The sequence below is a fragment of the Hippocampus bargibanti genome, linkage group LG11 (genome assembly GCF_051943395.1).
Source record: "Hippocampus bargibanti isolate YZ-2025 linkage group LG11, ASM5194339v1, whole genome shotgun sequence".
Lineage (NCBI taxonomy): Eukaryota > Metazoa > Chordata > Actinopteri > Syngnathiformes > Syngnathidae > Hippocampus > Hippocampus bargibanti.
The window spans coordinates 9,062,284-9,086,025 of record NC_142744.1 but is presented as its reverse complement, the minus strand read 5'-3'; the positions used below and the strand labels follow the sequence as shown (position 1 = coordinate 9,086,025).

At 41.7% G+C, this 23,742-nt stretch overlaps 1 protein-coding gene and 1 long non-coding RNA gene across 3 annotated transcripts in view; one reads left to right on the top strand and one right to left on the bottom strand.

The window, feature by feature from the left end:
• The window catches only part of LOC148891423 (ski-like protein), a 42,359-nt gene that overhangs the window by 11,143 nt on the left and 7,474 nt on the right, over nucleotides 1–23,742 (bottom strand). The gene's annotated exons all lie outside the window — the stretch shown is intronic.
• On the top strand, nucleotides 18,871–23,536 carry LOC148891424 (uncharacterized). The gene is made up of 3 exons (XR_016116516.1): nucleotides 18,871–18,929; nucleotides 19,023–19,213; nucleotides 23,083–23,536. It is a non-coding gene; the product is annotated as an uncharacterized LOC148891424 (long non-coding RNA).

The following is a 23,742-nucleotide window of genomic DNA, read 5'->3' as shown; positions in this document are numbered from 1 at the left end:
ATTCCGTGCCATTTTGAGGCAACATTGGGGGGAAATGTATCACACACCACAAAGAGGCAGAAAATGGCGTCCAAGCTCCTGTGAGGACTTAATCAGCCCGTTTCCACAGGCTGATAAATTCCTTCCATGGAGCTTGGTCGCCCTCTTCTGGCGGCTTTTGGGTGCAACACGAGGTTTTCAGACCAAACAAGTACAGCAAAATACATTGACGTGATGGAAAGACTGCTATAATGTGTCTTTTTTTCGGTCAGGGGCGTTCCTTTAGTGACGTCACGTACGGACTCGTCACCAACTCAAAAACAAGACTTCCTGAATATTCAGCACGAGTCTTAAAACGTAAAATATAGCTATATGCAGTGGAATCTTATTAAAATACGCTCTGTAGAGCCTATTTGAAGCCATTTTACAAATTATGGACACAACTTGTCCGGAGACGTCGGTTGTCCTTTAATTGTGTTGTATTCAGATATCTTTTTATCGGTTGCTATAATCACTTGTTTTTCATATGTACATGCTGGCGTTCGTGGTTTCTCTCGTGTGTATAGAACAACGTGAGGATTTTGCATTGGTTGAATTTTAGAAATGAAATGATCATTAAAAAAGTGTAAAGACATTTTTATTGAATGCACAAGTTTATTTTTCACTTCACTACAGTACAAAAGCTTACTAGATACGCAATCCATGAACTCAAGGAGAAAATTACATGTCATATCAAAGATCCCCCATTTTAATGCAGTTCGGCGCAGGATCGGATATATCGATATTCCGGTTATATCGATATTTTTTCCGACTCCCGAGAATATCGATATGAGACTTTACTGTATTATTATTATTATTATTATTATTATTATTATTTTCAAACTTTTTCCATATTCACGGCGCACCGGATGATAAGGCGCACCTTCAATGAATGAAAAATGTTTTCTAAATATAATATACAATTATATAAAAGTTCTTCCAAATATAAGGCACACCACATTATAAGGCGCAAGAGTAGAGGCTAGGGTCAGTGTATGCTGAGAGTAGTTGCGAGACCTGTTGTGGCTCATTATTACTTCACATATAAGGTGCACCCACATATAAGGCGCAGGTTCAACTTTTGAAGAAAATCAAGGCTATTGGGTGCGCCTTATCCACTGTAAAATATGGTAATTAGCACTCATAGCTCAAATATGTTTGACAAGCAGGTAACAGCCACCTGATCCACGAGCAAACGGATTATCCGTCTTTGTTTCAGAGATTAATATGGGATAACCCAGTCGCAATTGCGCAATGTGCAGTTGTGCGTCGCAAAATGTCATTGTTATTCCCCCACGGTGGTTGTTAATGGTTGGGGTTGGCCGCGTCGCGCTGCTATGAGAGAGATGTTGTTAACTCATACACTGCCATTCACAAATTCATTCGGCAATTGAAAATATGATGTAGAGCGGCATTCCTGAATTTGTTTGGGTTTTATTATTTCATGCTTAGACAGCGATAAAGCGATGGCCCGACCTCTGGCAATGTTTTTTTGTTTTCCACAAGGGGCAGCATTTCCCTTTTTTCCATGTTAGCGCATTGTTCCGGCTTCAGATGTGGTTAAAGCCAATATGTATGTATTGCATTGTATTTTGGACAGCCGTCCTCATTTCAAGCTCATGTAACATCAGGCGCATATATTTTAGGAATGAACTCTTTTTTTTCTGATGAAAGAGCGACTGAGGTTTGTTACGCTGCATTGACTATTTTGTAGTCCTAAAACTCAATATTCTGTGGGTCCTCAAATTCAAGTGACAATGACAAAAAACCCTGGCACTGAAGTGGACACATTTTTGCACATCATCTGGCAGTGAATGAGTTAATAAAAAAAGGAAAGGAAAACAATCATGTATTCGTAATGTGTGCGTTGTCAGGCATAGTAGTGTGTTTACAAAGACGCACTTGAACGAGTGTGCGTTTGCACATGTAAGAGCCTGGAGGCAAGAGCACAACCAGGTGTGTGTGTCTGTGTGTGTATACGTGTGGGGGGTGGAGGGAGGGAGGGAGTGTGGGTGGGTGTGTGCCGCGCAGAGCGCGTGTGTGCAGAGCGAGGGGGCTCGTCTGTTTATGTTGGCTCCCGATTGGCTGGATCCTTTTTTTCCCCTCCCGACTGCAGCAACAGAGACGATGGGAGGGGGAGCGGGTGGGCTGGGAGAAACTCGGGGAGGGGGGGGGGGGGGGCAGAGACCGACGGAAAGTGACGGTGAAGCCACTGCAGTGGTGCCTCGTCGAAGCACGTTTGCGGCGATTGATGACAAAAACAAGAGAAGCACAGACACATTTTAATGACAGGTTGCCTCCAGTCGTTTCTCTGCTTAACCCTTACTACAACGCGCGGTGTGTTGAGACAGCTCATTAAAGTGCACACCTGTGTGTGTGTGTGTGTGTGTGTGTGTGTGTGTGTGTGTGTGTGTGTGTGTGTGTGTGTGTGTGTGTGTGTGTGTGTGTGTGTGTGTGTGTGCGTGCGTGGTCTTTCGGAGTAAATGTCACGTGACACGCGAAGGACACCGGCCCCGTCTTCTAAGGAGCGTTTGAAGGTTAACGCTGGTTGTTGACTGGGTGACGAAGCTTTGCTGGGCAAATGAATACGAAAAAATATTTGGCCTCCTGTGTTTTTGAAAGGTATTGTTGTTGTGAGGGAGAGGGGTGGGGTGGTAGAAAAGCTATAATGCGCATGACGGCTAAGCGGTTGGCGAAGACCTTTAGTGAGGGTCAGGATTAGTATTTGTTTCCAAGCAAGACAACCCGAGGAAACTAATCAGTTGCGTGACAAGCATTTAATGATTTTTTTGTGTTTCTCAACATATTTTGACGCTGATTAAAAAAAACGCTGTCATGTTTTTGTAATGTTTCATTTTTCTTCTGAAGATTACCTATTATGGGTTTCTCCATACGTTTCTATAGTTGCTACAATTAGTCGCTACATTAGCATTCAAATTAGGGCGGTCGTAGCGCACGTCGGCTTGACATTGCGGAAACAAAAATACAATGGCTGGGGGTCTGCCAACGACACCGGAATATAAATTACAAGACCCCCCTCCCCACCCCCCATTGCGGATGATGTGGTCGGCCCTGGATGTGACGTGCGCAATGGCAGACCACCTGGCGCCTGAGATTGTGCGACCGTGTATATATGTAAATGTAGGATTATTTTGAATGCTATGGGAGGGAAATTAGCTTGGTTTTCCTCGTAGCGTATTTTCTGGTGGATAAGGTGCACCTGAAATCCTTAATTTTCTTCAAAAGATGACCCTGCGCCATATACACAGGTGCGCCTTATATGGAAAGTCATATTGAGCCACAACAGGTCTTGCAACTACTGTCTGCATCCACCGACTCCATTTCCCCCAATAGTAGTACATAACCCAAGCCTCTACTGTTATTCTTACAATGTGGTGCTCCTTATATTTGGAAGAATTTTATATTTATAAGTTTATATATATATATATATATATATATATATATATATATATATATATATATATATATATATATATATATATATATATATATATATATATAAGAAAAACTTTTTATATATAAGAAAAACTTTTTGCACCTTATATTCCAGTGCGCCTATATATGGAAAACCTCTGAAAATATACCATTCATTAGGGGTGCGCCTTATACTCCGGCGCACCTTATACACCGGAAAACATATATTTACAGTATATATATTTGGAACATTGTTTTCATTCAGTGAAGGTGCACTTTATAAATGGAAAAAAGTTTGCAATATACCATTCATTGGGGTGTGCCTTAAACTCAGGTGCGCCATATACACCGTAAAATGTATATATTTACAGTGCAATAGTATATTGGGAATTTTTTTTTCATTCAGTGAAGGGGCACCGGTGCACCTTATATATGGAAAATGTTTCAAAATACACCATTCATTGGGGGTGCACCTTATGCTCGGGTGCACCCTATACACCGGAAAATATGGTACCGAAATGTTTGTTTTTGTTAGCATGATGGTCAACATGCAGTATGTAGATCTCAGAAATGCTTCAGTAATATTGATGGACACGTATGTCGTTGACTAATGGCTACTCATGTGATTCCTGTTTACCTGACAGATGACGAATAAATACCCCCCCCCCCCTTCACACCCACATACACAGCTAATGCTCATTATTCTCGCCGGTCCGTGCTGGTTTAATGAGTGCGTCTGCAAACCTCGACGCAACTGTCTCGTTTGAGGAGCGTTGTTGTCCGTCGCTCTCTCACTGCACCCCCCCCCCCACCCTCCTGTGGTGTTTTTAGTAACAAACACCGTGTTGTGCTAATCTGCCATAAAGTAGCACCTCTCTTATGTGGGCGGCTAACAACACACATACACAACACCCTTGGCATGCCAAGCACACATACATACAATACCATAAACACACACACACGTATGTCTCCAGCCCCGTTGAGAGGCCAAACCTCGCCTTGTGACAATGTGGATTAGCATTCCACACACTCGCTTGGCTGAACTCTGCCCTGTTGGTCCTAATCACCAGCAGTCTGCCTGCCTGCTGCTGCAGTCTCTCTCACACACATGAACACAGGAATACACACACACACACACACACACACACACACACACACACACACACACACACACACACACACACACACACACACACACACACACACACACACATACACACACTTTGCAGCAACTGGATGAAACATACTGCCCTAGACAGACTCAACCATGTGAACGTTCCCGGTGACCTATTTCCGCAGCCTCTGCATATTCCCCAGACCGTTAGCACTGTACACGTGACGCTTCCGCAGCAGACGACTTTATTGGAGCAGAAAGATGTTTGTGTAGCGCATAGGCTGTTAAATACTACAACAGCTACCACTACAACAACAATCGACACATACAAGCACATATTCAGAGGAGTGGAATCCAAATACCGGATAAACAAATAACATAGCACATGATCAGGGACCTCCAGCATGACATGGCTAAGCTAAGTCAAAGTCAAAGTCAGCTTTATTGTCAAATATGCTAATATGCATGACATACAGCACAGATGAAATTACTGTCCTCTCGGACCCAGCATGTAATGACTTTAACAAACATAATAAACATGAAAACGCCAATTTGCCGGGAGAGGGAAGGCGCTGCGTGTTCACACGCCGCCATCTTGGGAAAAACAAAAAAAACAATAATAATCACACGGTTGGATGATTTTTTGTTTATGATCCTATTTGTGAGTGGGGCGAGCAGGTGTGTGCGAGGCAGGAAAGCGGTGCGCCAGTTCAAGGGATGACCTTGGGTATTGCAACGACTCGGGCGATCAAATGACTTCCTATTTAGGGAGCGGCGCAAGCCGCTCGATCCGGACTGACACACTGCCACACAGACGAAGCAAACAAGTTCCGAGGTCAAGTTCTTACTCCCTTGCGTGTATCTGTACACATAACGGTTATAAATACCCGCCCGGTCTTCTTGCTGAATGTATAATGTATGGGTGCGGTATATAGACACTCTGTATACGTAACAGACATACAAAGAGCTGTGGAGTGGAAAGAAAGTACGTGCGTGTTTAGGACAGCGCAGTGTTGGTCAATTATAAACGAATCACTCACTTACTGGTGCAAATGTCACAACTACACGTTATAATGCTGGGACTTAAACAATGATTAAATTGCCATTTAGATACAGCTTTTTATGGCTTTGAGTTGTGTGTGTGTAAGAGGGGTAACCTGCTGGTAAAACTGTGCTCATAAATATCTTATCTCAGTAACAATTAAAAAGAAAAAAAAAGCACTGGCCTTCAGTTTGTACTTTCATCGCCGACACATTACACACACGTGATGTACATCTCGGGTTGTTCGACTATGATGATGTTGTGGTTGTGTCACAGTAAAATTGCAGATTTCCCGCGTCAGGATAACATAATCTTCACAAAATCGCAATCGTAGAAGTGGCTCGATATTGGTCATGAGAAACAAGCCGTTATGCTAAAAATGGGAGTTCTAGGGTCGGTGCATCGCTTAACGTGGTTTGTTCGGCGATACAGCATCCCATCCATTTTGTCTGTATACAAGCGCTCAGGAATGTGGACAAAATGATGGTTTTACAAAGAGGGATACGTAAATGCCTATGTGGAACTCTTGCGGCTTGGAATTGAAGCGGATTTACATGGGACAGGAGATATGAGTCTGTCTATTTTCCTCAATGGATACTACAGCATTGAGTTTGCTTTCAATATTTAGCTTGGAGCAGACGTGCAATAGCACCATGACGTCTCTGATCCACTGGTGAAAACGATGCTTTTATCCTCTCCTATTTCATCTAGAACTGCTTCGTACAACAATGAGGGTGCAGAAAGTGCTTAAGATTGAATGACTGTCTCCGTCTTTTGTGTTGTGTCACATGATTTGTTTTATGCGAGAGTGGTTGCCTTTACAGTAGCTCTTGTATTTTGTTTTTCTACTTCTTCCTTTCCTTTCCGCTTACTTTTATCACTTTGCTGCTGTGAAATGTAAATTTCTCCACTGCTAGACTAATAAAGGATAATCCAACCCAATTCAAATTACGTGAATAAAAAATAAATAAAAAATTGAGGACTGATTCATAATCAATAATTTGAACCCCAATCGCAGATATTGTACCTTTTTTTAAAACTTTATTTTAAATTGACATTTAATTGATAGACATGCCCAGCATATATTTCACTTTGAAAGCGACTCCGGGGGGGGAATTATCATAATCACAAACATTTTCACCGAAAGGCCTCGTGTTATCAAAATGTTTCCTATTTCCTGTGGTATTTCAAGCATGTGATATGATGAACAAAATCAGGACATTTGATGATTCTCAGTGAAATTGGCTCCGGGGTAGAATGTTTCAAAGATTCATGACTAATGAGTACATTTCATATGACTCAGTGAAACTCCAAACACTCCCGCACCCAAAGCGTCTCTCCCTCCAGGCCCTTAGGGCCCATTCATGAACTTGGCATTCATGAGTAGGTCAACGCCACAGACGTTTCTTTCTTTTTTTATGTCCCAAAAAAAAGGAAGTTAAACCTATTTGGGTGCGCTTTTGCTGGAAGAGTCGCCCGCAGAAACTCGGTCACGCCCTGTCTGCTTCCACCACATCCTGCCGCGGTCCGTCGAGCCGCGTCAGATGCCAAGCTGTTGAAATACACACTTCCTGTCTTAGCAGCTCGACAGGCTCGTGTGGGGAAGACGCTTCGGCCCCCCCACTCCCACCTCTAACTGATCGACAAGTTGCGTTGAGACATCCTGTGATACACATCGAACTATTTTGGGGGCGGGGGCGGAAATCCGGCCGTGTCGGTTTATGTTTGAGTCGGTCTGACGTATAAACATGTCATCTGTCTGCTTTACGTGTGGTGATACCAACTGCCCCCCAATCCCAGACCCGACACACGCAGACAAGACACTCAAGAGGTCTTAATCCGATAAACCATTTAGCCACGGACTGGGAGCGGCATTTTGTTTCAACCCACCAAATCGACGAGAGCCGTGAACGAAGCTCATGAAGTGAGGCTGGGGGGCTTCATTAGCATATCTTTTTTTTAATAGGCCAATGTCTTTCTTTTGTACCTGGAAATTGGGAGCAAAGAGAAAAAAATGTGGCGTGTTACACATCAGGGGAAAAATACGAACAGGTAGACAAACAGGAAGCAAAATGACAGCAGACAGGTGAGACTGATGTCGTGTGACTGACTACGTGTCTATAAACCTGCCGCAACTAGCATCCTCCGACACACGCACATGTACACACACAGATAAGGAGTGTTTCATTCCCACCCGAATGCTTTGGCTTCAGGCCCGCTAGCATATTTTTTGCACCGCATGGACGCTGTCTAGACCAAAGGGAGGAAAATTCTAAAAACAAAAGAAAAGTTAAACAGTAACCTTGAACTAAAATGGCTGACATGTCTTTTTGGGCACGAGTTGGCAAGACAATTTTTTTGTGAGTCGTCTAAAAACAGACACGTCGGCCACCCATTGCGTGTTGCTAAGTGATTTTGACACTGGGGGCTCAATATTAAAAACATTCTGTAGGGTGATACCAAATGCAAATATTCATTAAAATGACACTCAAATCAAAATGGTAGATTGCTTGTGTTGTCTATAGATTGGATTGGATATGCCTTTATTAGTCTCACAGCGGAGAAATTTACATTTCACAGCAGCAAAGTGATGAAAGGAATGAAATGTGAGATTCTTCACACCTGTTGAGATTCACTACCACAGTGAATGTTTAGAAATTCACTGAGGGGTGTGTGCGATTTTTTTTAAAACATTCTGGGCAGCCTGACAAACTGGAGATATTAACAACCCTGAAGTGGCCGATTCAAACTGTGAAAATGACACTCAAAATGGATGCTAAAAACGAAAATAATCGACTTTCTATATCTATTCGCTCTGGGGTTCTTGAGATTTTAATGTTGTAACTGTACAAAATCTTTGACATTTAACTAATAAAAAATAATAATATAGAGTTACAATTGTTGCATCAAAGATTGTATACATTTAGTGTTGCTTTTAGAGGAAATAATCGTATACAAGCCGCGCTTCCATGTCGCTCCCGCCAGCCATTTTTTACAGGCCGACCTTGCGCAGCTTTGTTAAAACATGCGGGTGAAAATGCCTTCGTTAAAAACGTAACAGCGGGCAATGTCTTGCTATGCTTCACTTTACTACAGCACTTAGATTTTTATTTTCCATGATCCTTCACATAAAAAAACAAAACGATTTGGCTCGATCAATTTTTCTATTTCCCACTTTCCCTTTTGCACAGTCAAGGGGTCATAATGACGTTAGTTCATGAATTGCCCGAAAATACACTTTGCTGGCTGAACACAAACACGAGCACGCACACGGCGGTGGGCTGTAATGAAGGTTATATTGTGAAACGACGCTGACAAAAGAGGCAACTAAAGGTCTCGGCTTAATTTTCGCCTTGTTTATGTTTTTACGACAACCATGTTTTTTTCCCTTTCCCTTCCTATAGTATTACTTTATTTTTGTTAAATTATGTTGTATTTTCTTTTCTTCAAATATGATGTTATTGTAAAATTATCCTGCTGGGAAGATAGTTGTAAAACTATACCTCCATCCATATGTTTTTTTTTTGTCCCGTTTCTCCTCAAAAGGGTGTGAAATTGTTTTCCAGCTGAGTTTGGCATAGAAGTTGGGTACATACTTTTTTTTTCTGGCAAAGCTACGACTGTTTGACTTTTTACTTGTAAAAATGAGTATAATCTTGTAATGAAAATCGAAATTGTTACGCGTTGCAAAATGTAATATTTTTGTGAGTCTCATATTTATTTGGAAAACATTAAAAATGTCATTTTTTCCTTGCAGAGCTACCTGACATCTTTCATCATGTTTTATTCTAAAAGTCTTTTATTGCAATGAATCCCTTTGTCGTGAAAATGTTGACTTTTACAAGATATCGTTTTAATGCTGCATTTTGTTTTTGTTTTTTTGGGTCACATTTTAACTCATTCGCTGCCATTCCCAAATTTATTTGGTAATTGAAAAGTGTGACGCGAAGTGCAATCACCAAATTTGTTGGGGTTTTGGTTTTTCTTGTAGGGCGCTGGTATGACCTCTGGCAATGTTTTTCCCTTCCACAAAGGGGCAACATTTGCCTTTTGTCCACGTTAGCGTTTTGTTACTATTGAAACGCTATATAATTCAATATGTACGTATTGTATTGTATTTTGTACAGCTGCCCCCATTTCAAGTTCAGATAACTCAAGACCCATATAACTTAGGACTTAAATCTTTTTTTATAAAAGAAGAGAGGCTTCTAACGCTGTCTTGAATGTTTATATAGTTCCAAAATTCAATATTCTGTGCGTCCTGCAATTTCAGTGAAAATTACAAAAACCCTGGCACTGGAGTGGACACATTTTTGCACATCATCTGGCAGTGAATGAGTTAATTGACCTCGTGTGGCCTTGTAGACAGAATGTGAAGAAGGAAGGCGCCGAAAGAAAGCCGCCACTTAGTTCCTTATAACGACAAACAGGAAGCGTTAGGTCATGGCTCACTTTGCAGCTGCGTGATGATCTGGCTTGGCCGTGGCGCTAAATTATGCCATTAACAACAATAATTAAAATCCGGATCATGATGACAACACGTCGTAGTTATGTTGAGCGTCTAGACAGCAGCGTGCACCATGCAGGCACGTTTGTCATTCCTGCAAGTGCGCCCCCCCAAAAAACACCAATTGTGTTACTTCATGCTAAAAATGGAGTGCAAATTTTAATCATAACTTTGCTCACCGAGGTGAATTCCGACAGGTTCTGTTTTCTGTCCTCCTATTCGTTTGTTTTGAGTATTATTGGACATTTTAAATCATTTTATGAACTCTGTAATGGATCATTAACTCATTTGCTGCCTTTCCCGAATTTATTCTGGAATTGAAAAGTGTGACGTGGAGCGCCATTCCCAAATTTGTTCGGGTTTTGTTTTTTTTCTTGCGGGGGGTGCCGATAAAGTGCCGGTCAGACCTGTGGCAATGTTTTTTTTCCCTTCCACGAGGGGGCGGCATTTGCCGTGTTTGTCCATGCTAGCGCGTTGTTACAGCTTCAACTGTTGTTAAGGTGCTATATAAATAAATACGTATGTATGAACTGTATTGTGTTTTGTACATCTGCCCCTATTTCAAGCTCAGATAACTCAAAACCCATATAATTTAAGAATTAACTCTTTTTTTTTCTGATGAAAGGAGAGAGTCCAAGGTTTCTTATGCTGCATTGAATGTTTACGTAGTCCTAAAACTCAATATTCTGTTGGTCCTGGAATTTGAGTGACAATGACAAAAACCCTGGCACTGGAGTGGAGGCATTTTTACACATCCTCTGGCAGTGAATGAGTTAAGAAGAATCTCAAGGAATTGATTGATTAATCAGTTCTTGGAGCAACCAAATGGTTGCAACAACATCCTCTGAGGGTTAATCGAACCATTGCTGATCACTCATGGGTTCGTTGATTCATCTTAAATGAAATGGAAACGATCGTCCGCAGACAAGAGTGTTGGTTTTTTATGGACCGCCGCATATAAGCGTCCGCCAGTCAAGAGGAGGATGACGCAGTTGAAAGACAAGCGCACAATACGAGAGTGGACGCTCAGAATGAGGCCAGTGGGCTCTTGTCTTATCCATGATTGTACTTGTCATCTGGGCCAACGTGGACGTAAGAGTCTGGAGACTCTCACTGCCAGAGGACACTTATGAACTCAGAGAAGTGAAGGGGGTGGTGGAAAAAAAGTCAGAGGATGAAACAAGAGAGAGCCTGGAGAGAAGCAAGAGAGAAAGAGAATGCGAGAGAGTGACGTTGCTAAACAGAAGGCGAGCCAGCGCAGCTTTGCTTTCATGATACAAAATGGAGACGTTGCCCAAGTCCCTTTGCATTCACAAATATTCGTGTCCAGATAAAGGCATTTTTTACATGACATTTCACAAGCTATCATAAAGTTTCAATGAAACTAATGTTATATGTAAAATGAATATCATGTCTTCCGACATCACAGACGCTCCCCAATTTACAAACGAGATACGTTCCGAAGGGTCGTTCGTAAAGTGAATTAGTTCGGAAGATATCTTTTGGTGAGTAAGACATACAGTACTGAAAACATATATTGTTTCAAACTGTACTTACAAGATACATGTTTTTATTTTATTATTATTATTTTTTTCCCCTTACACGGTCAAATCATTGGTCCGCCATTTTAGGGTATCATAAAATGAAATATGAAGGTATTTTGGGGTCATAGTTGTACACGCACTCACGAACTTACGAACGAGATACGTTCCGAACAGTCGTTCGTGAATTCGTTCAAGTTAATTCAGTGCTATATTTTGTATGGAATGTATGTTGAAGGCTTATACAAGTATGCTTAAGGTTTATATAAGTATGTTTAAAGGACAACCGACGCCTCCGGACAAGTTGCGTCCATAATTTGTAAAATCACTTCAAATGACTTCTACCGGGCGTATTTTACAAAGATTCCACTGCATATAGCTACATCTTACGTTTTAAGACTCGTGCTGAATATTCAGGAAGTCTTGTTTTTGAGTTGGTGACGATACCTACCGTGACATCACGTCTGGAACGCCCTTGACCGAGAAAGCGACACACAATGCATTTTGGGTACTTTGTTTGGTCTGAAAACTTCGTGTTGATCTTTGTTGAAGTTAGAAGGAAAACACAAATAATGTGATGGTGAATCGTTGTGTGTTGCACCAAGATTACTATTTGATTCTAGTTGACACAAATTCCCAGCAGACAAATAAGCCCATTTCCAACGGAGCTTGGGCGCCATCTTGTGCATTTTCTTGGACACTACATTGCAGTCCAGATGCCTCAAAATGACACGGAAGGACTTCTTTAATCGATTGCAAACATTTATGCTTTCCTCTTCAGAACTATTTGAATCATATTCATCACTGGATGAGTAACAAGAAAGCATCTTCTCCGAATCTGAAGCCATCGTTTTGATTCTCGAGCAAGGCAAGACGTCTTGGCGTGACGTCACAAACAAGAGGGCGGGACCGTCTGAAACTGAAACTTTCTGAGGTCATTTTGAAGTAATTTTGGGACACTTTAAGTCATTTTTATTGTTGTTTTGGATTTGACTGAAAATATCAGCCTGCGTGTTTTGGGTATTTTAGATGCTGTAAAAAATTCTGATGTCAGTTAGGAAACAAAAAAAATGTGTCGGTTGTCCTTTAAGGCTTGTATAAGTAACCCGTATTGCTTTGCACTAAAAAATAAACATTTAATCAAATATATGCTCGATAAAGATCTGTGCACGTACAACTGGAGAGAACACTACATATATTCCTACATTTCCTTTCATAACTTTGCTGCTGTCAAATATAATTTTTTTCCACTACGAGACTAATAAAGGTAAGTACAATACAATCCAAAAATGTACCGTTGTTGGTAACTTGAATGTTCAGAAGTAGGGGAGTGTCTGTCTGCCGCAATGGTGCGTTGAGTTTAAATCGCCTGTAACTCAAATCCCCATTTCTCAAATGACCTCAGCCAATTAAAATGAATGGAGATCGCAATTCGCTCCAAACCCCCCACCCTCTTGCTTCCAGCCAACCACCAAAATAAGTATCTGGGATGTTTTGGAATGAGAAACATGGCCCCCCCCCCCACCCCAAAAGGATACACGGATGACATACTGCATCCCTGCCGCACAATGTAGCCTTAGCTTCCTTAGCAATATTAAATGTTCATGTTATGTTTTTTTCTGTGACGTTAGTGTTTGATGTAATGTAATGCTGTTATTTTTTTTTTTTTTTGGGGGGGGGGGGGGGAATAAAAGCATCACAAAGCATGAAAGAAAGTCAGAGAGAGCGAGAGTGCAGGCTCTCATCCATATTACATGCAATGCTCGTTTGAAGCCTCCATTGCTTTTCACTCTCTACATGGCCAGCTTGGCTGTGCTAACCCCCCAGTGCCCCCCCCCCCTAATGCCACCTCGGACCACCCAGCACCCCTCTGGACAGACCTGACTCTCACACTAACACGCACGCACAGATTCACTGCCCCAAACTCATTCTCCTTCCCAAAAAAGAGCTCATGGAGCAACACCTATTACTTCCTGCATGCTCATTTCAGTTTGCAGCATAAGAAACGTTCAAAGGCACAATGGAGTGTGTGTTTGTGTGGGGGGGGGAGACAATACTTTCTGGATCTCATCATCTGAATTAAATCGTAAAATGAAGACATGTACTATTATTACACAGGAGGATCAGGTGGTAAGGTTAAAAGACAAATTGTGATGATATTACAAGAAATAAAATGGATTATTTTCAGGAAAGGCTTTAATATCACGGGAATCGTGTTGGGACTGCGATGAGAAACAGGTTGTAATGTTATTAAACGAAATTCATAACGTTTGATAAAACACTCGGGATTCTATGAGCACAAAGTGCCAATAAATGTGAGTGGATGTAAGTCTGAATATTACAGATCGGATCATGAAAAATAAGTCGTTTACAACAATACAGTAGTTACAAAATCCTCAGGACAAATAAAAGCATGAGAAGGTGATACATTTTGAAAATACAGTAAAGTCTCGTTATATCGATATCGGATATATCGATAGTCCCGGTTATATCGATACTATTTCTATGCACGCACGGAGAAAATTACATGCAAACAGGGTCGGATATATCGATAGTCCCGGTTATATCGATATTTTTTCGGACTCCCTTGAATATCGATATAACGAGACTTTACTGTAGTTTCATCTGACAATCACAAAGCGGTAAAAAAGAGATTATTAGGAAGGAAAAAAGTCCATTTTACAGCAGTAATCGCATTTACCGAAAAATATACAGTAATCCCCAGTTTACATCGGTTAATGCGGACCATCGGACCACCCGCGATAGACGAAAAGCTGCGATGTAGCAAACCTTACAATTATTGGTTTTCGGGAAACACACGGAGCGCCACAATGGCTGGTGGACTAGTTTTCAGCGGAAGAACACCAAACCACACGGGCGAACAGCGCCACCGTGGCTGCCGGACTACTTTTCCACACACCCTTTCTCTGAGTGCATACGTGGTTTGCTATCGAGTGGATACTTTTGATTTTTTTGGGAACGAAAAAGACCCCACCACAGGCTAGTTAGTGTTCAGCCGAAGAGGACACAAAACAAAATTACGGTCAAGCAGGAGATCATCGAGAAACACGAACGAGGTCTGCGTTTGTGTGACTTAGCGTCCCGGTACCAGTGTGCTAAGTCCACTATTGCTACGTGTGGCTAAGGGTGTTTCTGCGTTGTCTAAGCAACGGTTCTCAAGCAATAGAAGAGGTTGAAAATTTATGTTTATTTGGATTAACAAAAAGTAGCTCGCAGGGGACCGTTAGTGAGGATATCATCACAGAGAAAGCACGGCAACTTCACTCGGATATCATCAAGAGGCCACTACGTCAACAACCATCACAAAGGTAAATAAGATGACTTTATTATATAGTAGTTAATTTCTTTAATTACAATACAATAGCAAATTTATTATACATAAAATAAGGTATATTTTGTGTAGCTTTAAGGCGTATTTAGTTGAAAATTATGTTTTATGGGGACCTGGAAACGGATTATTCTCATTTTTAATTGTTTCCTATGGGAAATTAATGTTTGGAAGACACACTTTTCGCCTTACACACACTTTCTGGGAACCAATTAAGTTTGTAAGCTGAGGTATCACTGTACTGTACTGACTTTTGCAGCCATTTGCAGCCACTTTTCTTTTTTAGGTTCGAGAAAAATCCACAATGTATCAAGGGACGCGATAATCGAACCGCTAAGTAGCAAGGGATTACTGTATGTGGATACTTGATAATAAATATGTTGAAATGTCAAAGAAAAAGTCACGTTACAAAAGATAAATTTACAAAATGGAAGTCTAGCAAATCCTATTGCGGCTGTTCTGAACACCCGTTTCACTTGCTAGTATCGTCACTTCCGATGCGCATGTGATGCTTGTTGACTATAAATGATTGAGTAAATGATTTGTAAACGTGTCCCCGAGGCTGCTTGTAAACACTCGCCTCTTTAAACATTGAATGCAAAGGTCCGCGTCTGCGTTTCTGAGTCACTTGCCGAAATGTCATTGGGGTTGAGTCATCGGGAGTCAACACACCTGGGCGGAAGATCAAAAGCGCACGCGAGGAGGGGGATAATGACCAATTTTTGTCCAACGTTCCTCCTGTGGCAAGACCGCAATGTGACAGGAAGCCAATGCTCCTGGTCCCGTCATTTTTATTTCCTGAAAGGCGCATCGCTGCGAGGTGCGTCTACACAGCTGCTTATCTTTCACTGTGTGTGTGTGTCCTGAATGAGGAATGTTATCACGCTGAGGTCAGCGTCTGGCCTCGTGTCCTTTTTACCGCCGATGACGAAGCAGCCGGGACGAGGATGTGATTCATTGCAGTGGTTTTTGACAGCCGTGACAAAATGGAAACCGTCGGAAAATGATAAAAGCGCGCTTATCGCGGCGGGGCATTAAAAATGGCCGCCGCGGAGGGGTGATGTCCCAAGGTAGAGGAAGTTCACTACCTTGGCTTCACATGCGATTAATTGCTGCTTCAGAGGCGTAATAGCTGATGGTGCCCGTACGGATTGCTCGATTGAGATAATGAGAAGCGCGTTGACCTCGGCGTGACTGTTGCTTTCAACACAAAATGCCGCCATTTTCCCTCACATGGTATTTTCATGGAAATTTTGTACACTTTGTACCAAGCCAGAAAATTGCGTGTAAGAATGAACTGTGAGAGTGAGTGAGTGTGTGTGTGTGTGTGTGTGTGGGGGGGGGGGGGGGGAGACAATTCCGCGATACAGCCAATTGTTTCGCCATCACATTAGCAGGCGGTTTGCAGTCTTTTTAAGTAAGCAGCCAGTCACACCCTTGGTAAGATAAGGATTTACAGGCAGTGCGGGGGTATTTTTCATGTTAGTGGAGGAAAGTGGGGAAAAGTCCAAGATGGCGCCTGAGTAGGCAGCCGTCAGCAAGTGCTCTCATGAGCCTTGCTTTTTTTCTCGTTTTTGTTTTCTTTTGTCACTGTGTTATTGTGCGTCATGTGGAACGGATACGGATTGTTTTCCATCACTTTTGGCCACGACATTCATCGAGGAGGAGACTGTGCTGAGCGGTTGTGCCGTTTCGGCAGCACAAATATGCCAACACCGTTTTTGATTGGGAGGAATGTCAGTGCCATTTGACTGTCATTGCTAACAGCCCTGGGGCGAGTGCGCTTTTTTTGCGCCTGTAATGGACAGCATTTTCACAGTCCCGCTTTGTTCAGCGAAAAGCTCGGTGCTTTTGGGTGGATGTATGGCTTGAGGAGCCCGCCGATGCGTATGTGGAACTGCTGCAGCTTGGAATTGAAGCGGATTTACGTGGGACAGGAGATGTGAGACAATCTTTTTTCGTCAATGGATGCTACAGCTTTGTATTTGCATTTCACCATGACGTCCCTGAGCCATTGGTGAAAAAGACGGTTTGATACTCTCCTCTTTCATCAAGAGCTGCTTCATACAACAGAGGGTGCAGAAAGTGCTTCAGATTGAATGACTGTCTTTGTGTTGTCGTATTATTGTGTTATTTTTTTGTTCTTTTGAATTCAAGATGGCGCCGCGAGAGTGGCTGCCTTTCCAGCAACTCCTGTATTTTGTTTTTCAACTTCGTCCTTTCCTCTTCTTTCCATAACTTTGCAACTGTGAAATGTAAATTTCTCCGCTGCGAGACTAATAAAGGCTAATCCGATCCAATGGTAAAATGAAAAGCCAAAGTGAAAACCAGAAAGAACCAAGGCAACCAGTCCAAAGAGTGTCTACATGCCTATTACGGAACATGCAAAATAGATTATAGGAATAAGTGGAGTGTTGGGGATTCCCATCATGGCAAGGACTGACTATTCTCTCTTGATTCTGGGTTGTTTGCGGCATGCATAATTTATGAGTGCGGGCAGTCCAACGGGACTTGTGACATGCTTTTGATATCCGGCACTCATCTTCATCCGTCTGTGGGGATAAAACATGAGAAGGGGGGGACTCTTAAGTGCTTGTATGATGTGTCTACATGTGTGTGCCGATGGAAAAAGTGCCGTTTTATGATCTCTGGCGTTTCCATCTTCATTAATCAACGCTCCCATCGGGCGGGTGGGGAAGAGTGGGGTGGGAGGGCCCGCGGGGGGTTCTTTCAAATGCAAACGCTTCGATTCCGATTAAAAAGACAACCTGCATTTGCGTCTCCCAGAGAGACCGGATAGACAAGACTTCACTTCCATGTCAACAAATTGATTCATTATTGCAAAGACTCTGCGCCAAAACAAACTGGGCAAGAATGTGTTCCGGCTTTTTGTTTTGCTTTGTTTGGCGCTTGCTTCCTAAAAGTTCTCTCTCAACTCTTTGCCAATTAAGGCGCCTTCAACTTGAGGCAAAGAATCGCACCAATGCTGTATTTTCCCATACGGGGGGCAGTGCCAACATGGAACTGAGTCAAGCTCTAGCTAGCACAGTACTGAAGTCATAATTACCATGAATATTTATTTGAATTAAAAAAAACATGTTGGGTGAGAATATAAAACAAAAGAAAAAAATAACTCATTCGCTGCCATTCTTGAATTTATTTGAGAATTGAAAAGCATGACATGGAGCGCCATTCCCGATTTTGTTTTTTTCCAATAAAGCGCTGGCCAGACCTCTGGCAATGTTTTTCATATTGATCATTAGTATATTTTTTTTTTACTCTGAAAAGATTCTTTTTTTCAGTGCTTGTAAAAAGATTACCATACTTGAAAATAATGATGGTAGTTTCTTAGAAAAAGAAAAAGATCATGGAAAATTCCAATTTCATTGTTCGAGAAAATGAACATCAGCGACAAAATAATTAGGTTTTTGGTTCCGAAAATACATAATATAAATATTTCATATTTTTTGTGAAAAGAGAGCATTTTTTCCCCGAAAAATGGGAATTCTTGTGAATATTTATTTAATGTGGACTCTTTTGCATAAGATTTTGAGTCTCAGTAAATTCTTTTTCCATTGTCACATTTAGTATTTATCTAAAAATCCAAAATAAAAAGCAAAATTTTCTCCTATTTTAATATTATAATTTTTTTCCCACCTCAGCGTTACGACTTCTTTTGGTATAGCATATGGGCCTCATCGTGATGTGAATTTGGCATTCTTCCAAGCGGGTGGTCGAACTGTTGCACTGCTGCCATTCCAGGCTCTCTTTGACCTGATGGCGACATACCAGAAACATACCCCGCCCTGGCTCAGAAAACCTCGAAGGGGCCCCCTTTTACAAGAGCAAGCAAACACAGGCTGGTCTTGTTGTGCCTGGCGCTGCATGCAGACTGGAGGTTCTAAAAAGCTGCTGTGTATTCGGTATAAATGGATAATTGTTCTTTGGAAAATGACATGAAATATGTACACGCCTATCCTTGGATTGAATTGAATTGGGATTGAATTTGTGTTCAGGTCAAAGCATACCGGTGTGTGATTGGTGGGCCGAAGGGGCCGTTCCGGGCCGGGTGAGCGGGTCATCCGGGGTCTCGGGGAGGTTAATTTTCAACTGAGGGAAGGGACGAGCCGAAGCATGGCTTCCTGGGCTGTTTTGACCGCAAGTTCTGGCCGACACTGCGGGTCGTCTGGAGAGCGGCAATAAGGAGGTAGTGGCGAGATTAACTCGATTGCGCAGCGAGTCTCAAAATGTAGCGCTTGCGCAAATGACTTGGTTTCGCTTGTCCCTTTCCTATTTGAGCAACGCGCCACATTCATCAAATCTGATCTGCTTACGTAAGAGCGGACTTTATCGGCTCCTTTTGTTGCTTATTTTGTCAAGTGTCGGGTGGTTGGGCAATGGGGGTGTGACTACAGTGGAAAAGTGTGGATTTGATGTAGACATTGATCCTCTCCGAAAATTATATCTACCACGCCCTAATCCAAAATAAATAGATAGATAGATAGATAGATAGATAGATAGATAGATAGATAGATAGATAGATAGATAGATAGATAGATAGATAGATAGATAGATAGATAGATAGATAGATAGATAGATAGATAGATAGATAGATAGATAGATAGATAGATAGATAGATAGATAGATAGATAGATAGATAGATAGGTTCTTCACAATATTATGGGAATTTTCTTTATATAATAATAATACATTTAATTTCCAAGCACCTTTCAAAACTCTCAAGGACACTTTACAGTCACAGGATATTTCCCACCTTTGTGATTATTTTTTACATAAAACTATAATTTAAGTTTTATTCTGATGAGATATAATTACTAAATTACAGACAGTATTTTCCGGTGTAAGCAGTGTCTGAAACTCATGATAAAAAGTGAGCTGACACCATAAAGTTGCCTGCCCCATTTTTCACAACTTGAAACACAATAAGACGACTAATCGCAAAAAAAAAAAAAAAAAAAAAAAAAAGTGTTGCAAAGTATAAAGGATTTTTCAAAATTACCGATATACCTACCACAAATGCTCCCTTGCTTAATTTATGGCAAATATCCCTTGATTATGATTTTGCTCCAGTTGTCGTTTGTCCATACATCTTAGACAGACGTATTGCCGATACACTGTTCGTCATGGTGGACAATGCAATGTTTGCTTTGCTTTGTCTGCTACAAGCCACGTGAACTCCTCTTGCTAAGCGCCTTTCAAAACTCTCAAGGACACTTTATAGTCATGGGATAATGTACGTTTATGTTTTGTAGCGTCATAAATTGTGTTAGCTTCTTTTGAATCTTTCTTCTGGGGCTGAGGTTCTGTGCATCTTCTTTTGAAAATGATATGCAAATGCACAACCTTATAACGCTCGGGAAAGTCCGAAGCATGAAGCAGGCTTGATTGGCTGCCGTACCGTGTATGCAAATTGCCAAACGAACTGGAAACATATACAAACTGGTTGCTTTATTGAATAAAACAAACGTTTCATTTGAAAAAAAATCCTTGAAGTTGTTTGAAAAAAGTTTTCCAAATATATTATATCTAAATATCAAAACGTTTTCCAAATATACAGCACACCACATTATAAGGTGCCAAATTAGAGGCTGGGCTTACGCACGACTTCTTCTACAGGGGGTAATGGAGTCGGTGGCTGCTGACAGTAGTTGCAAGACCTATTGTGGCGCCATATACACCGGAAAATATAGTATAAAGAGATCCGAGATCATGATGATCAAAACTACTTTTATGTTAGCGCCCATTCTGGGCATTATTGACCACAGCACACAACATATAAACACCTAATAAGTCTTAAGAATAAGACATCAATGAAAAGCTTTTTTTTTCTTTTTATGAAACTCAATTTGTAATTTCCAACCTTCCTAACTTGCGGTTTCTTGACCTGTTCTGTTTGCGGACACACATGGGCGACAGCTGACATGTCTGAGTGTGCAAGTCAAACGGCGTAAATAGAGCTGGAAGCGAGCATTGGAACCAGAGCCGGTAGAGGAGGAAGAAAATGAAAGATTAGCACGTCTACAATCCGTTTAGATGACGGTGAGGCGGTGGAGGGAGAGGTGGTTGGGGGCTGCCTGCCGACAGACGGCAGATCGCCGCTGAGTGCAGCTACGTCAATGCAGTAATGAAGTCACTGGCTTCCAAAGAGCAAATACACAGATGCAGCTGTCTTCTGTCTGTGCCGCAGACACTCAGTCAGGGGTGGGGAGCTGGGGGGTGCGGGGAGGGGGTGGGGGTTGGTGCAGACAAGATGGGGGCTGTTCGGTCTGTCTGACACTTGTGACTGTGCCACACATACGAAATTGCCTCGCCACGGTGAGGCTGGCTGAAGATATCAGGTGACGGCGTCCGAGTCTGTTCCACAAAAACGAAACCAACGTGATAAAACGGTCGACTGCTTGCCACACGCGTAATCAAAATTCAATACACAGGTGTACGTTTGGCCTTGGCGGAGGTCTGCACGGAATTGTGGCATTGTCATGCTACTGGGTTTGACAGCGACAATGAAAAGACCAGATAAAAAGATGGAAGTCAATCAGTCAAGATTTCACTCGCCGACAATTTCAATTCCCAAATTTATTCGGTAATTGAAAAGAATGACGTGGAGCTCCATTCCCGAATTTGTTCGGGTTTTGGTTTTTGTTGTGAGAGGGTGGGCCAATAAAGCGCTGGTCAGACCGCTGGAAATCTTATTCCCTCCTACAGGGGGGCAGCATTTGCCTTTTGTACAACCACCCCCATTTCAATCTCAGATAACGCCAGACCCATAATACTTAGGAATTAAGTATTTTTTTCTGATGAAAGAAGAGAGTCTTAGGTTTCTTACGCTACATTGAATGTTTAGGTAGTCGTAAAACTCAATATTCTGTGGGTCCTGGAATTTGAGTGAAAATGACAAAATCCCTGCCACTGCAGTGGACACATTTTGCACATGTCTGGAAGTGAATGAGTTAAAAATATAAAAACTTGAATTTTGTCCATTTTTCCTACCATAGTTGAATTTTATTTTCATATCAGAATCAGAATCATCTTTATAGGCCAAGTACGTAGAACACACAATGAATTTGTCTCCGGTAGAACACGCCGCACTAGTATCATCATAAAAATATTGCAAAGAGGCACTATACAGTTATATTTGGGTTGCTGCTTAGAGAGTTAATGGCTTGGGGGAAAAGCTGTTTAAATGCCTGCTGGATTTGGTGAGCATGGATCGGTAGCGCCTGCCTGAGGGTAGTAGCTGGAAAAGGTGGTGGGCAGGGTGTGGAAGGTCCAGTAGGATTTTCAATGCCCTTGTTTCGATTCTTGCAGTATGATTCTGACTTGATGAAAATAAATACTCTGGTCCCAGATTTTCTTTTTATTTTAGAAAAATACTTGTAAAAAATCTTTATGGGAAGTTAATGATTTTTTTAAAAGTTTTGGGTCTGTCCTGTTTTTGTTGACATCTGACTGACGAGGCGTTATTATGAAGACAACCCAAGTGAGATCAGTGGCGTATATGTATGTCACTTGAGTCAGTGTTTACACTAACTAATGGCGCTGCGAGGCACACGGTGCTGTTTGTAGAGCATTGGGGGGTTGGTGCGGGGGGGCTTAACTCTATTTTTTTTGCAGACCAACACCCTGAACAGGATATAGAACTGTAGCTGGCAAAGAAAGTGTCAAGGTCCCAGAAAGCCGCCCCGTTGTTCGGGTCTATACTGCTTGTAAAAAGCCGCAGTGTACGAATGCGGGCCAAAGGGAAAAGGGTTAGAGCAATACGCCAAAAGCCCCAAAATAAGCCAGTGTGAAAAAGTATGTTACTATAAGCTGCCTGTCTTCCACTAACATCCACTGGGATGTGGAAACTGTGAGTCACCGCCGTGGAGGCGGCGACGGCGGCGGCCACTGCGGGAGTCTAGAGGATGTTCGGGTTGAGAGACACGGCTGTCTGCCTCACTTCCTGTTAGGGCAAAGGCGCACTTTAATCACACGCGCCAAACAACAGCCTGTGACTTACAAATGCTGTATCCGTTCTTTGAAGCACAACATTCTTTTTTTGTAATTCCTATCCAGGAGTCTGGGAATGATCAAGCGCTCCTCAACAGGGTTGGTTTGCAGTACATATGTGGACCCGGGTGACTTACTCTACGGACCGCCGCCTCACAAAAATTGATAATTTAACAAGTTGTAGCATGAGAAAACGTCATAGATTGAGAGGAGAAATTTTAATGCTCTATTTTTAAACTATGAAGATTAAAATCGATGAAAAGATTTCTTCAGCCATCATCTGTACTTCTTTGAAGGTGTCGAACATTTCGCTTCTCATCCAAGATGATTCGTCAACGAACTAAAATTTGCTGGTAGCGCTGGCCCTGTATGCTGTATACGTCCAGAGGTGGCGGTGCCAGACCTCTGCTTTCATATCTTGCGAGGGTAATGTGAATGTCCATTTTTTTATCTGAACATTTTAAGAAAAAAAAAAATAAGCAGGTTTTCAACATATTCAAGGACTACTTTTACTACAAAGAAAAATATTTTTTAAAAATGGTTAGGGGATATTTTTCTGAGAGTAACATTGAATCATTGATAATAAAGGCTTGATTTAAAAAGTTATTTAAATTTAGTGAATAATTGAGTCAGATGTATTATTATTATTATTATTATTATTATTTGCGAGCAATGTTTAAGATTAAGCTTAACCGCCTAAAAATATATTTTTAATATTTATGATGA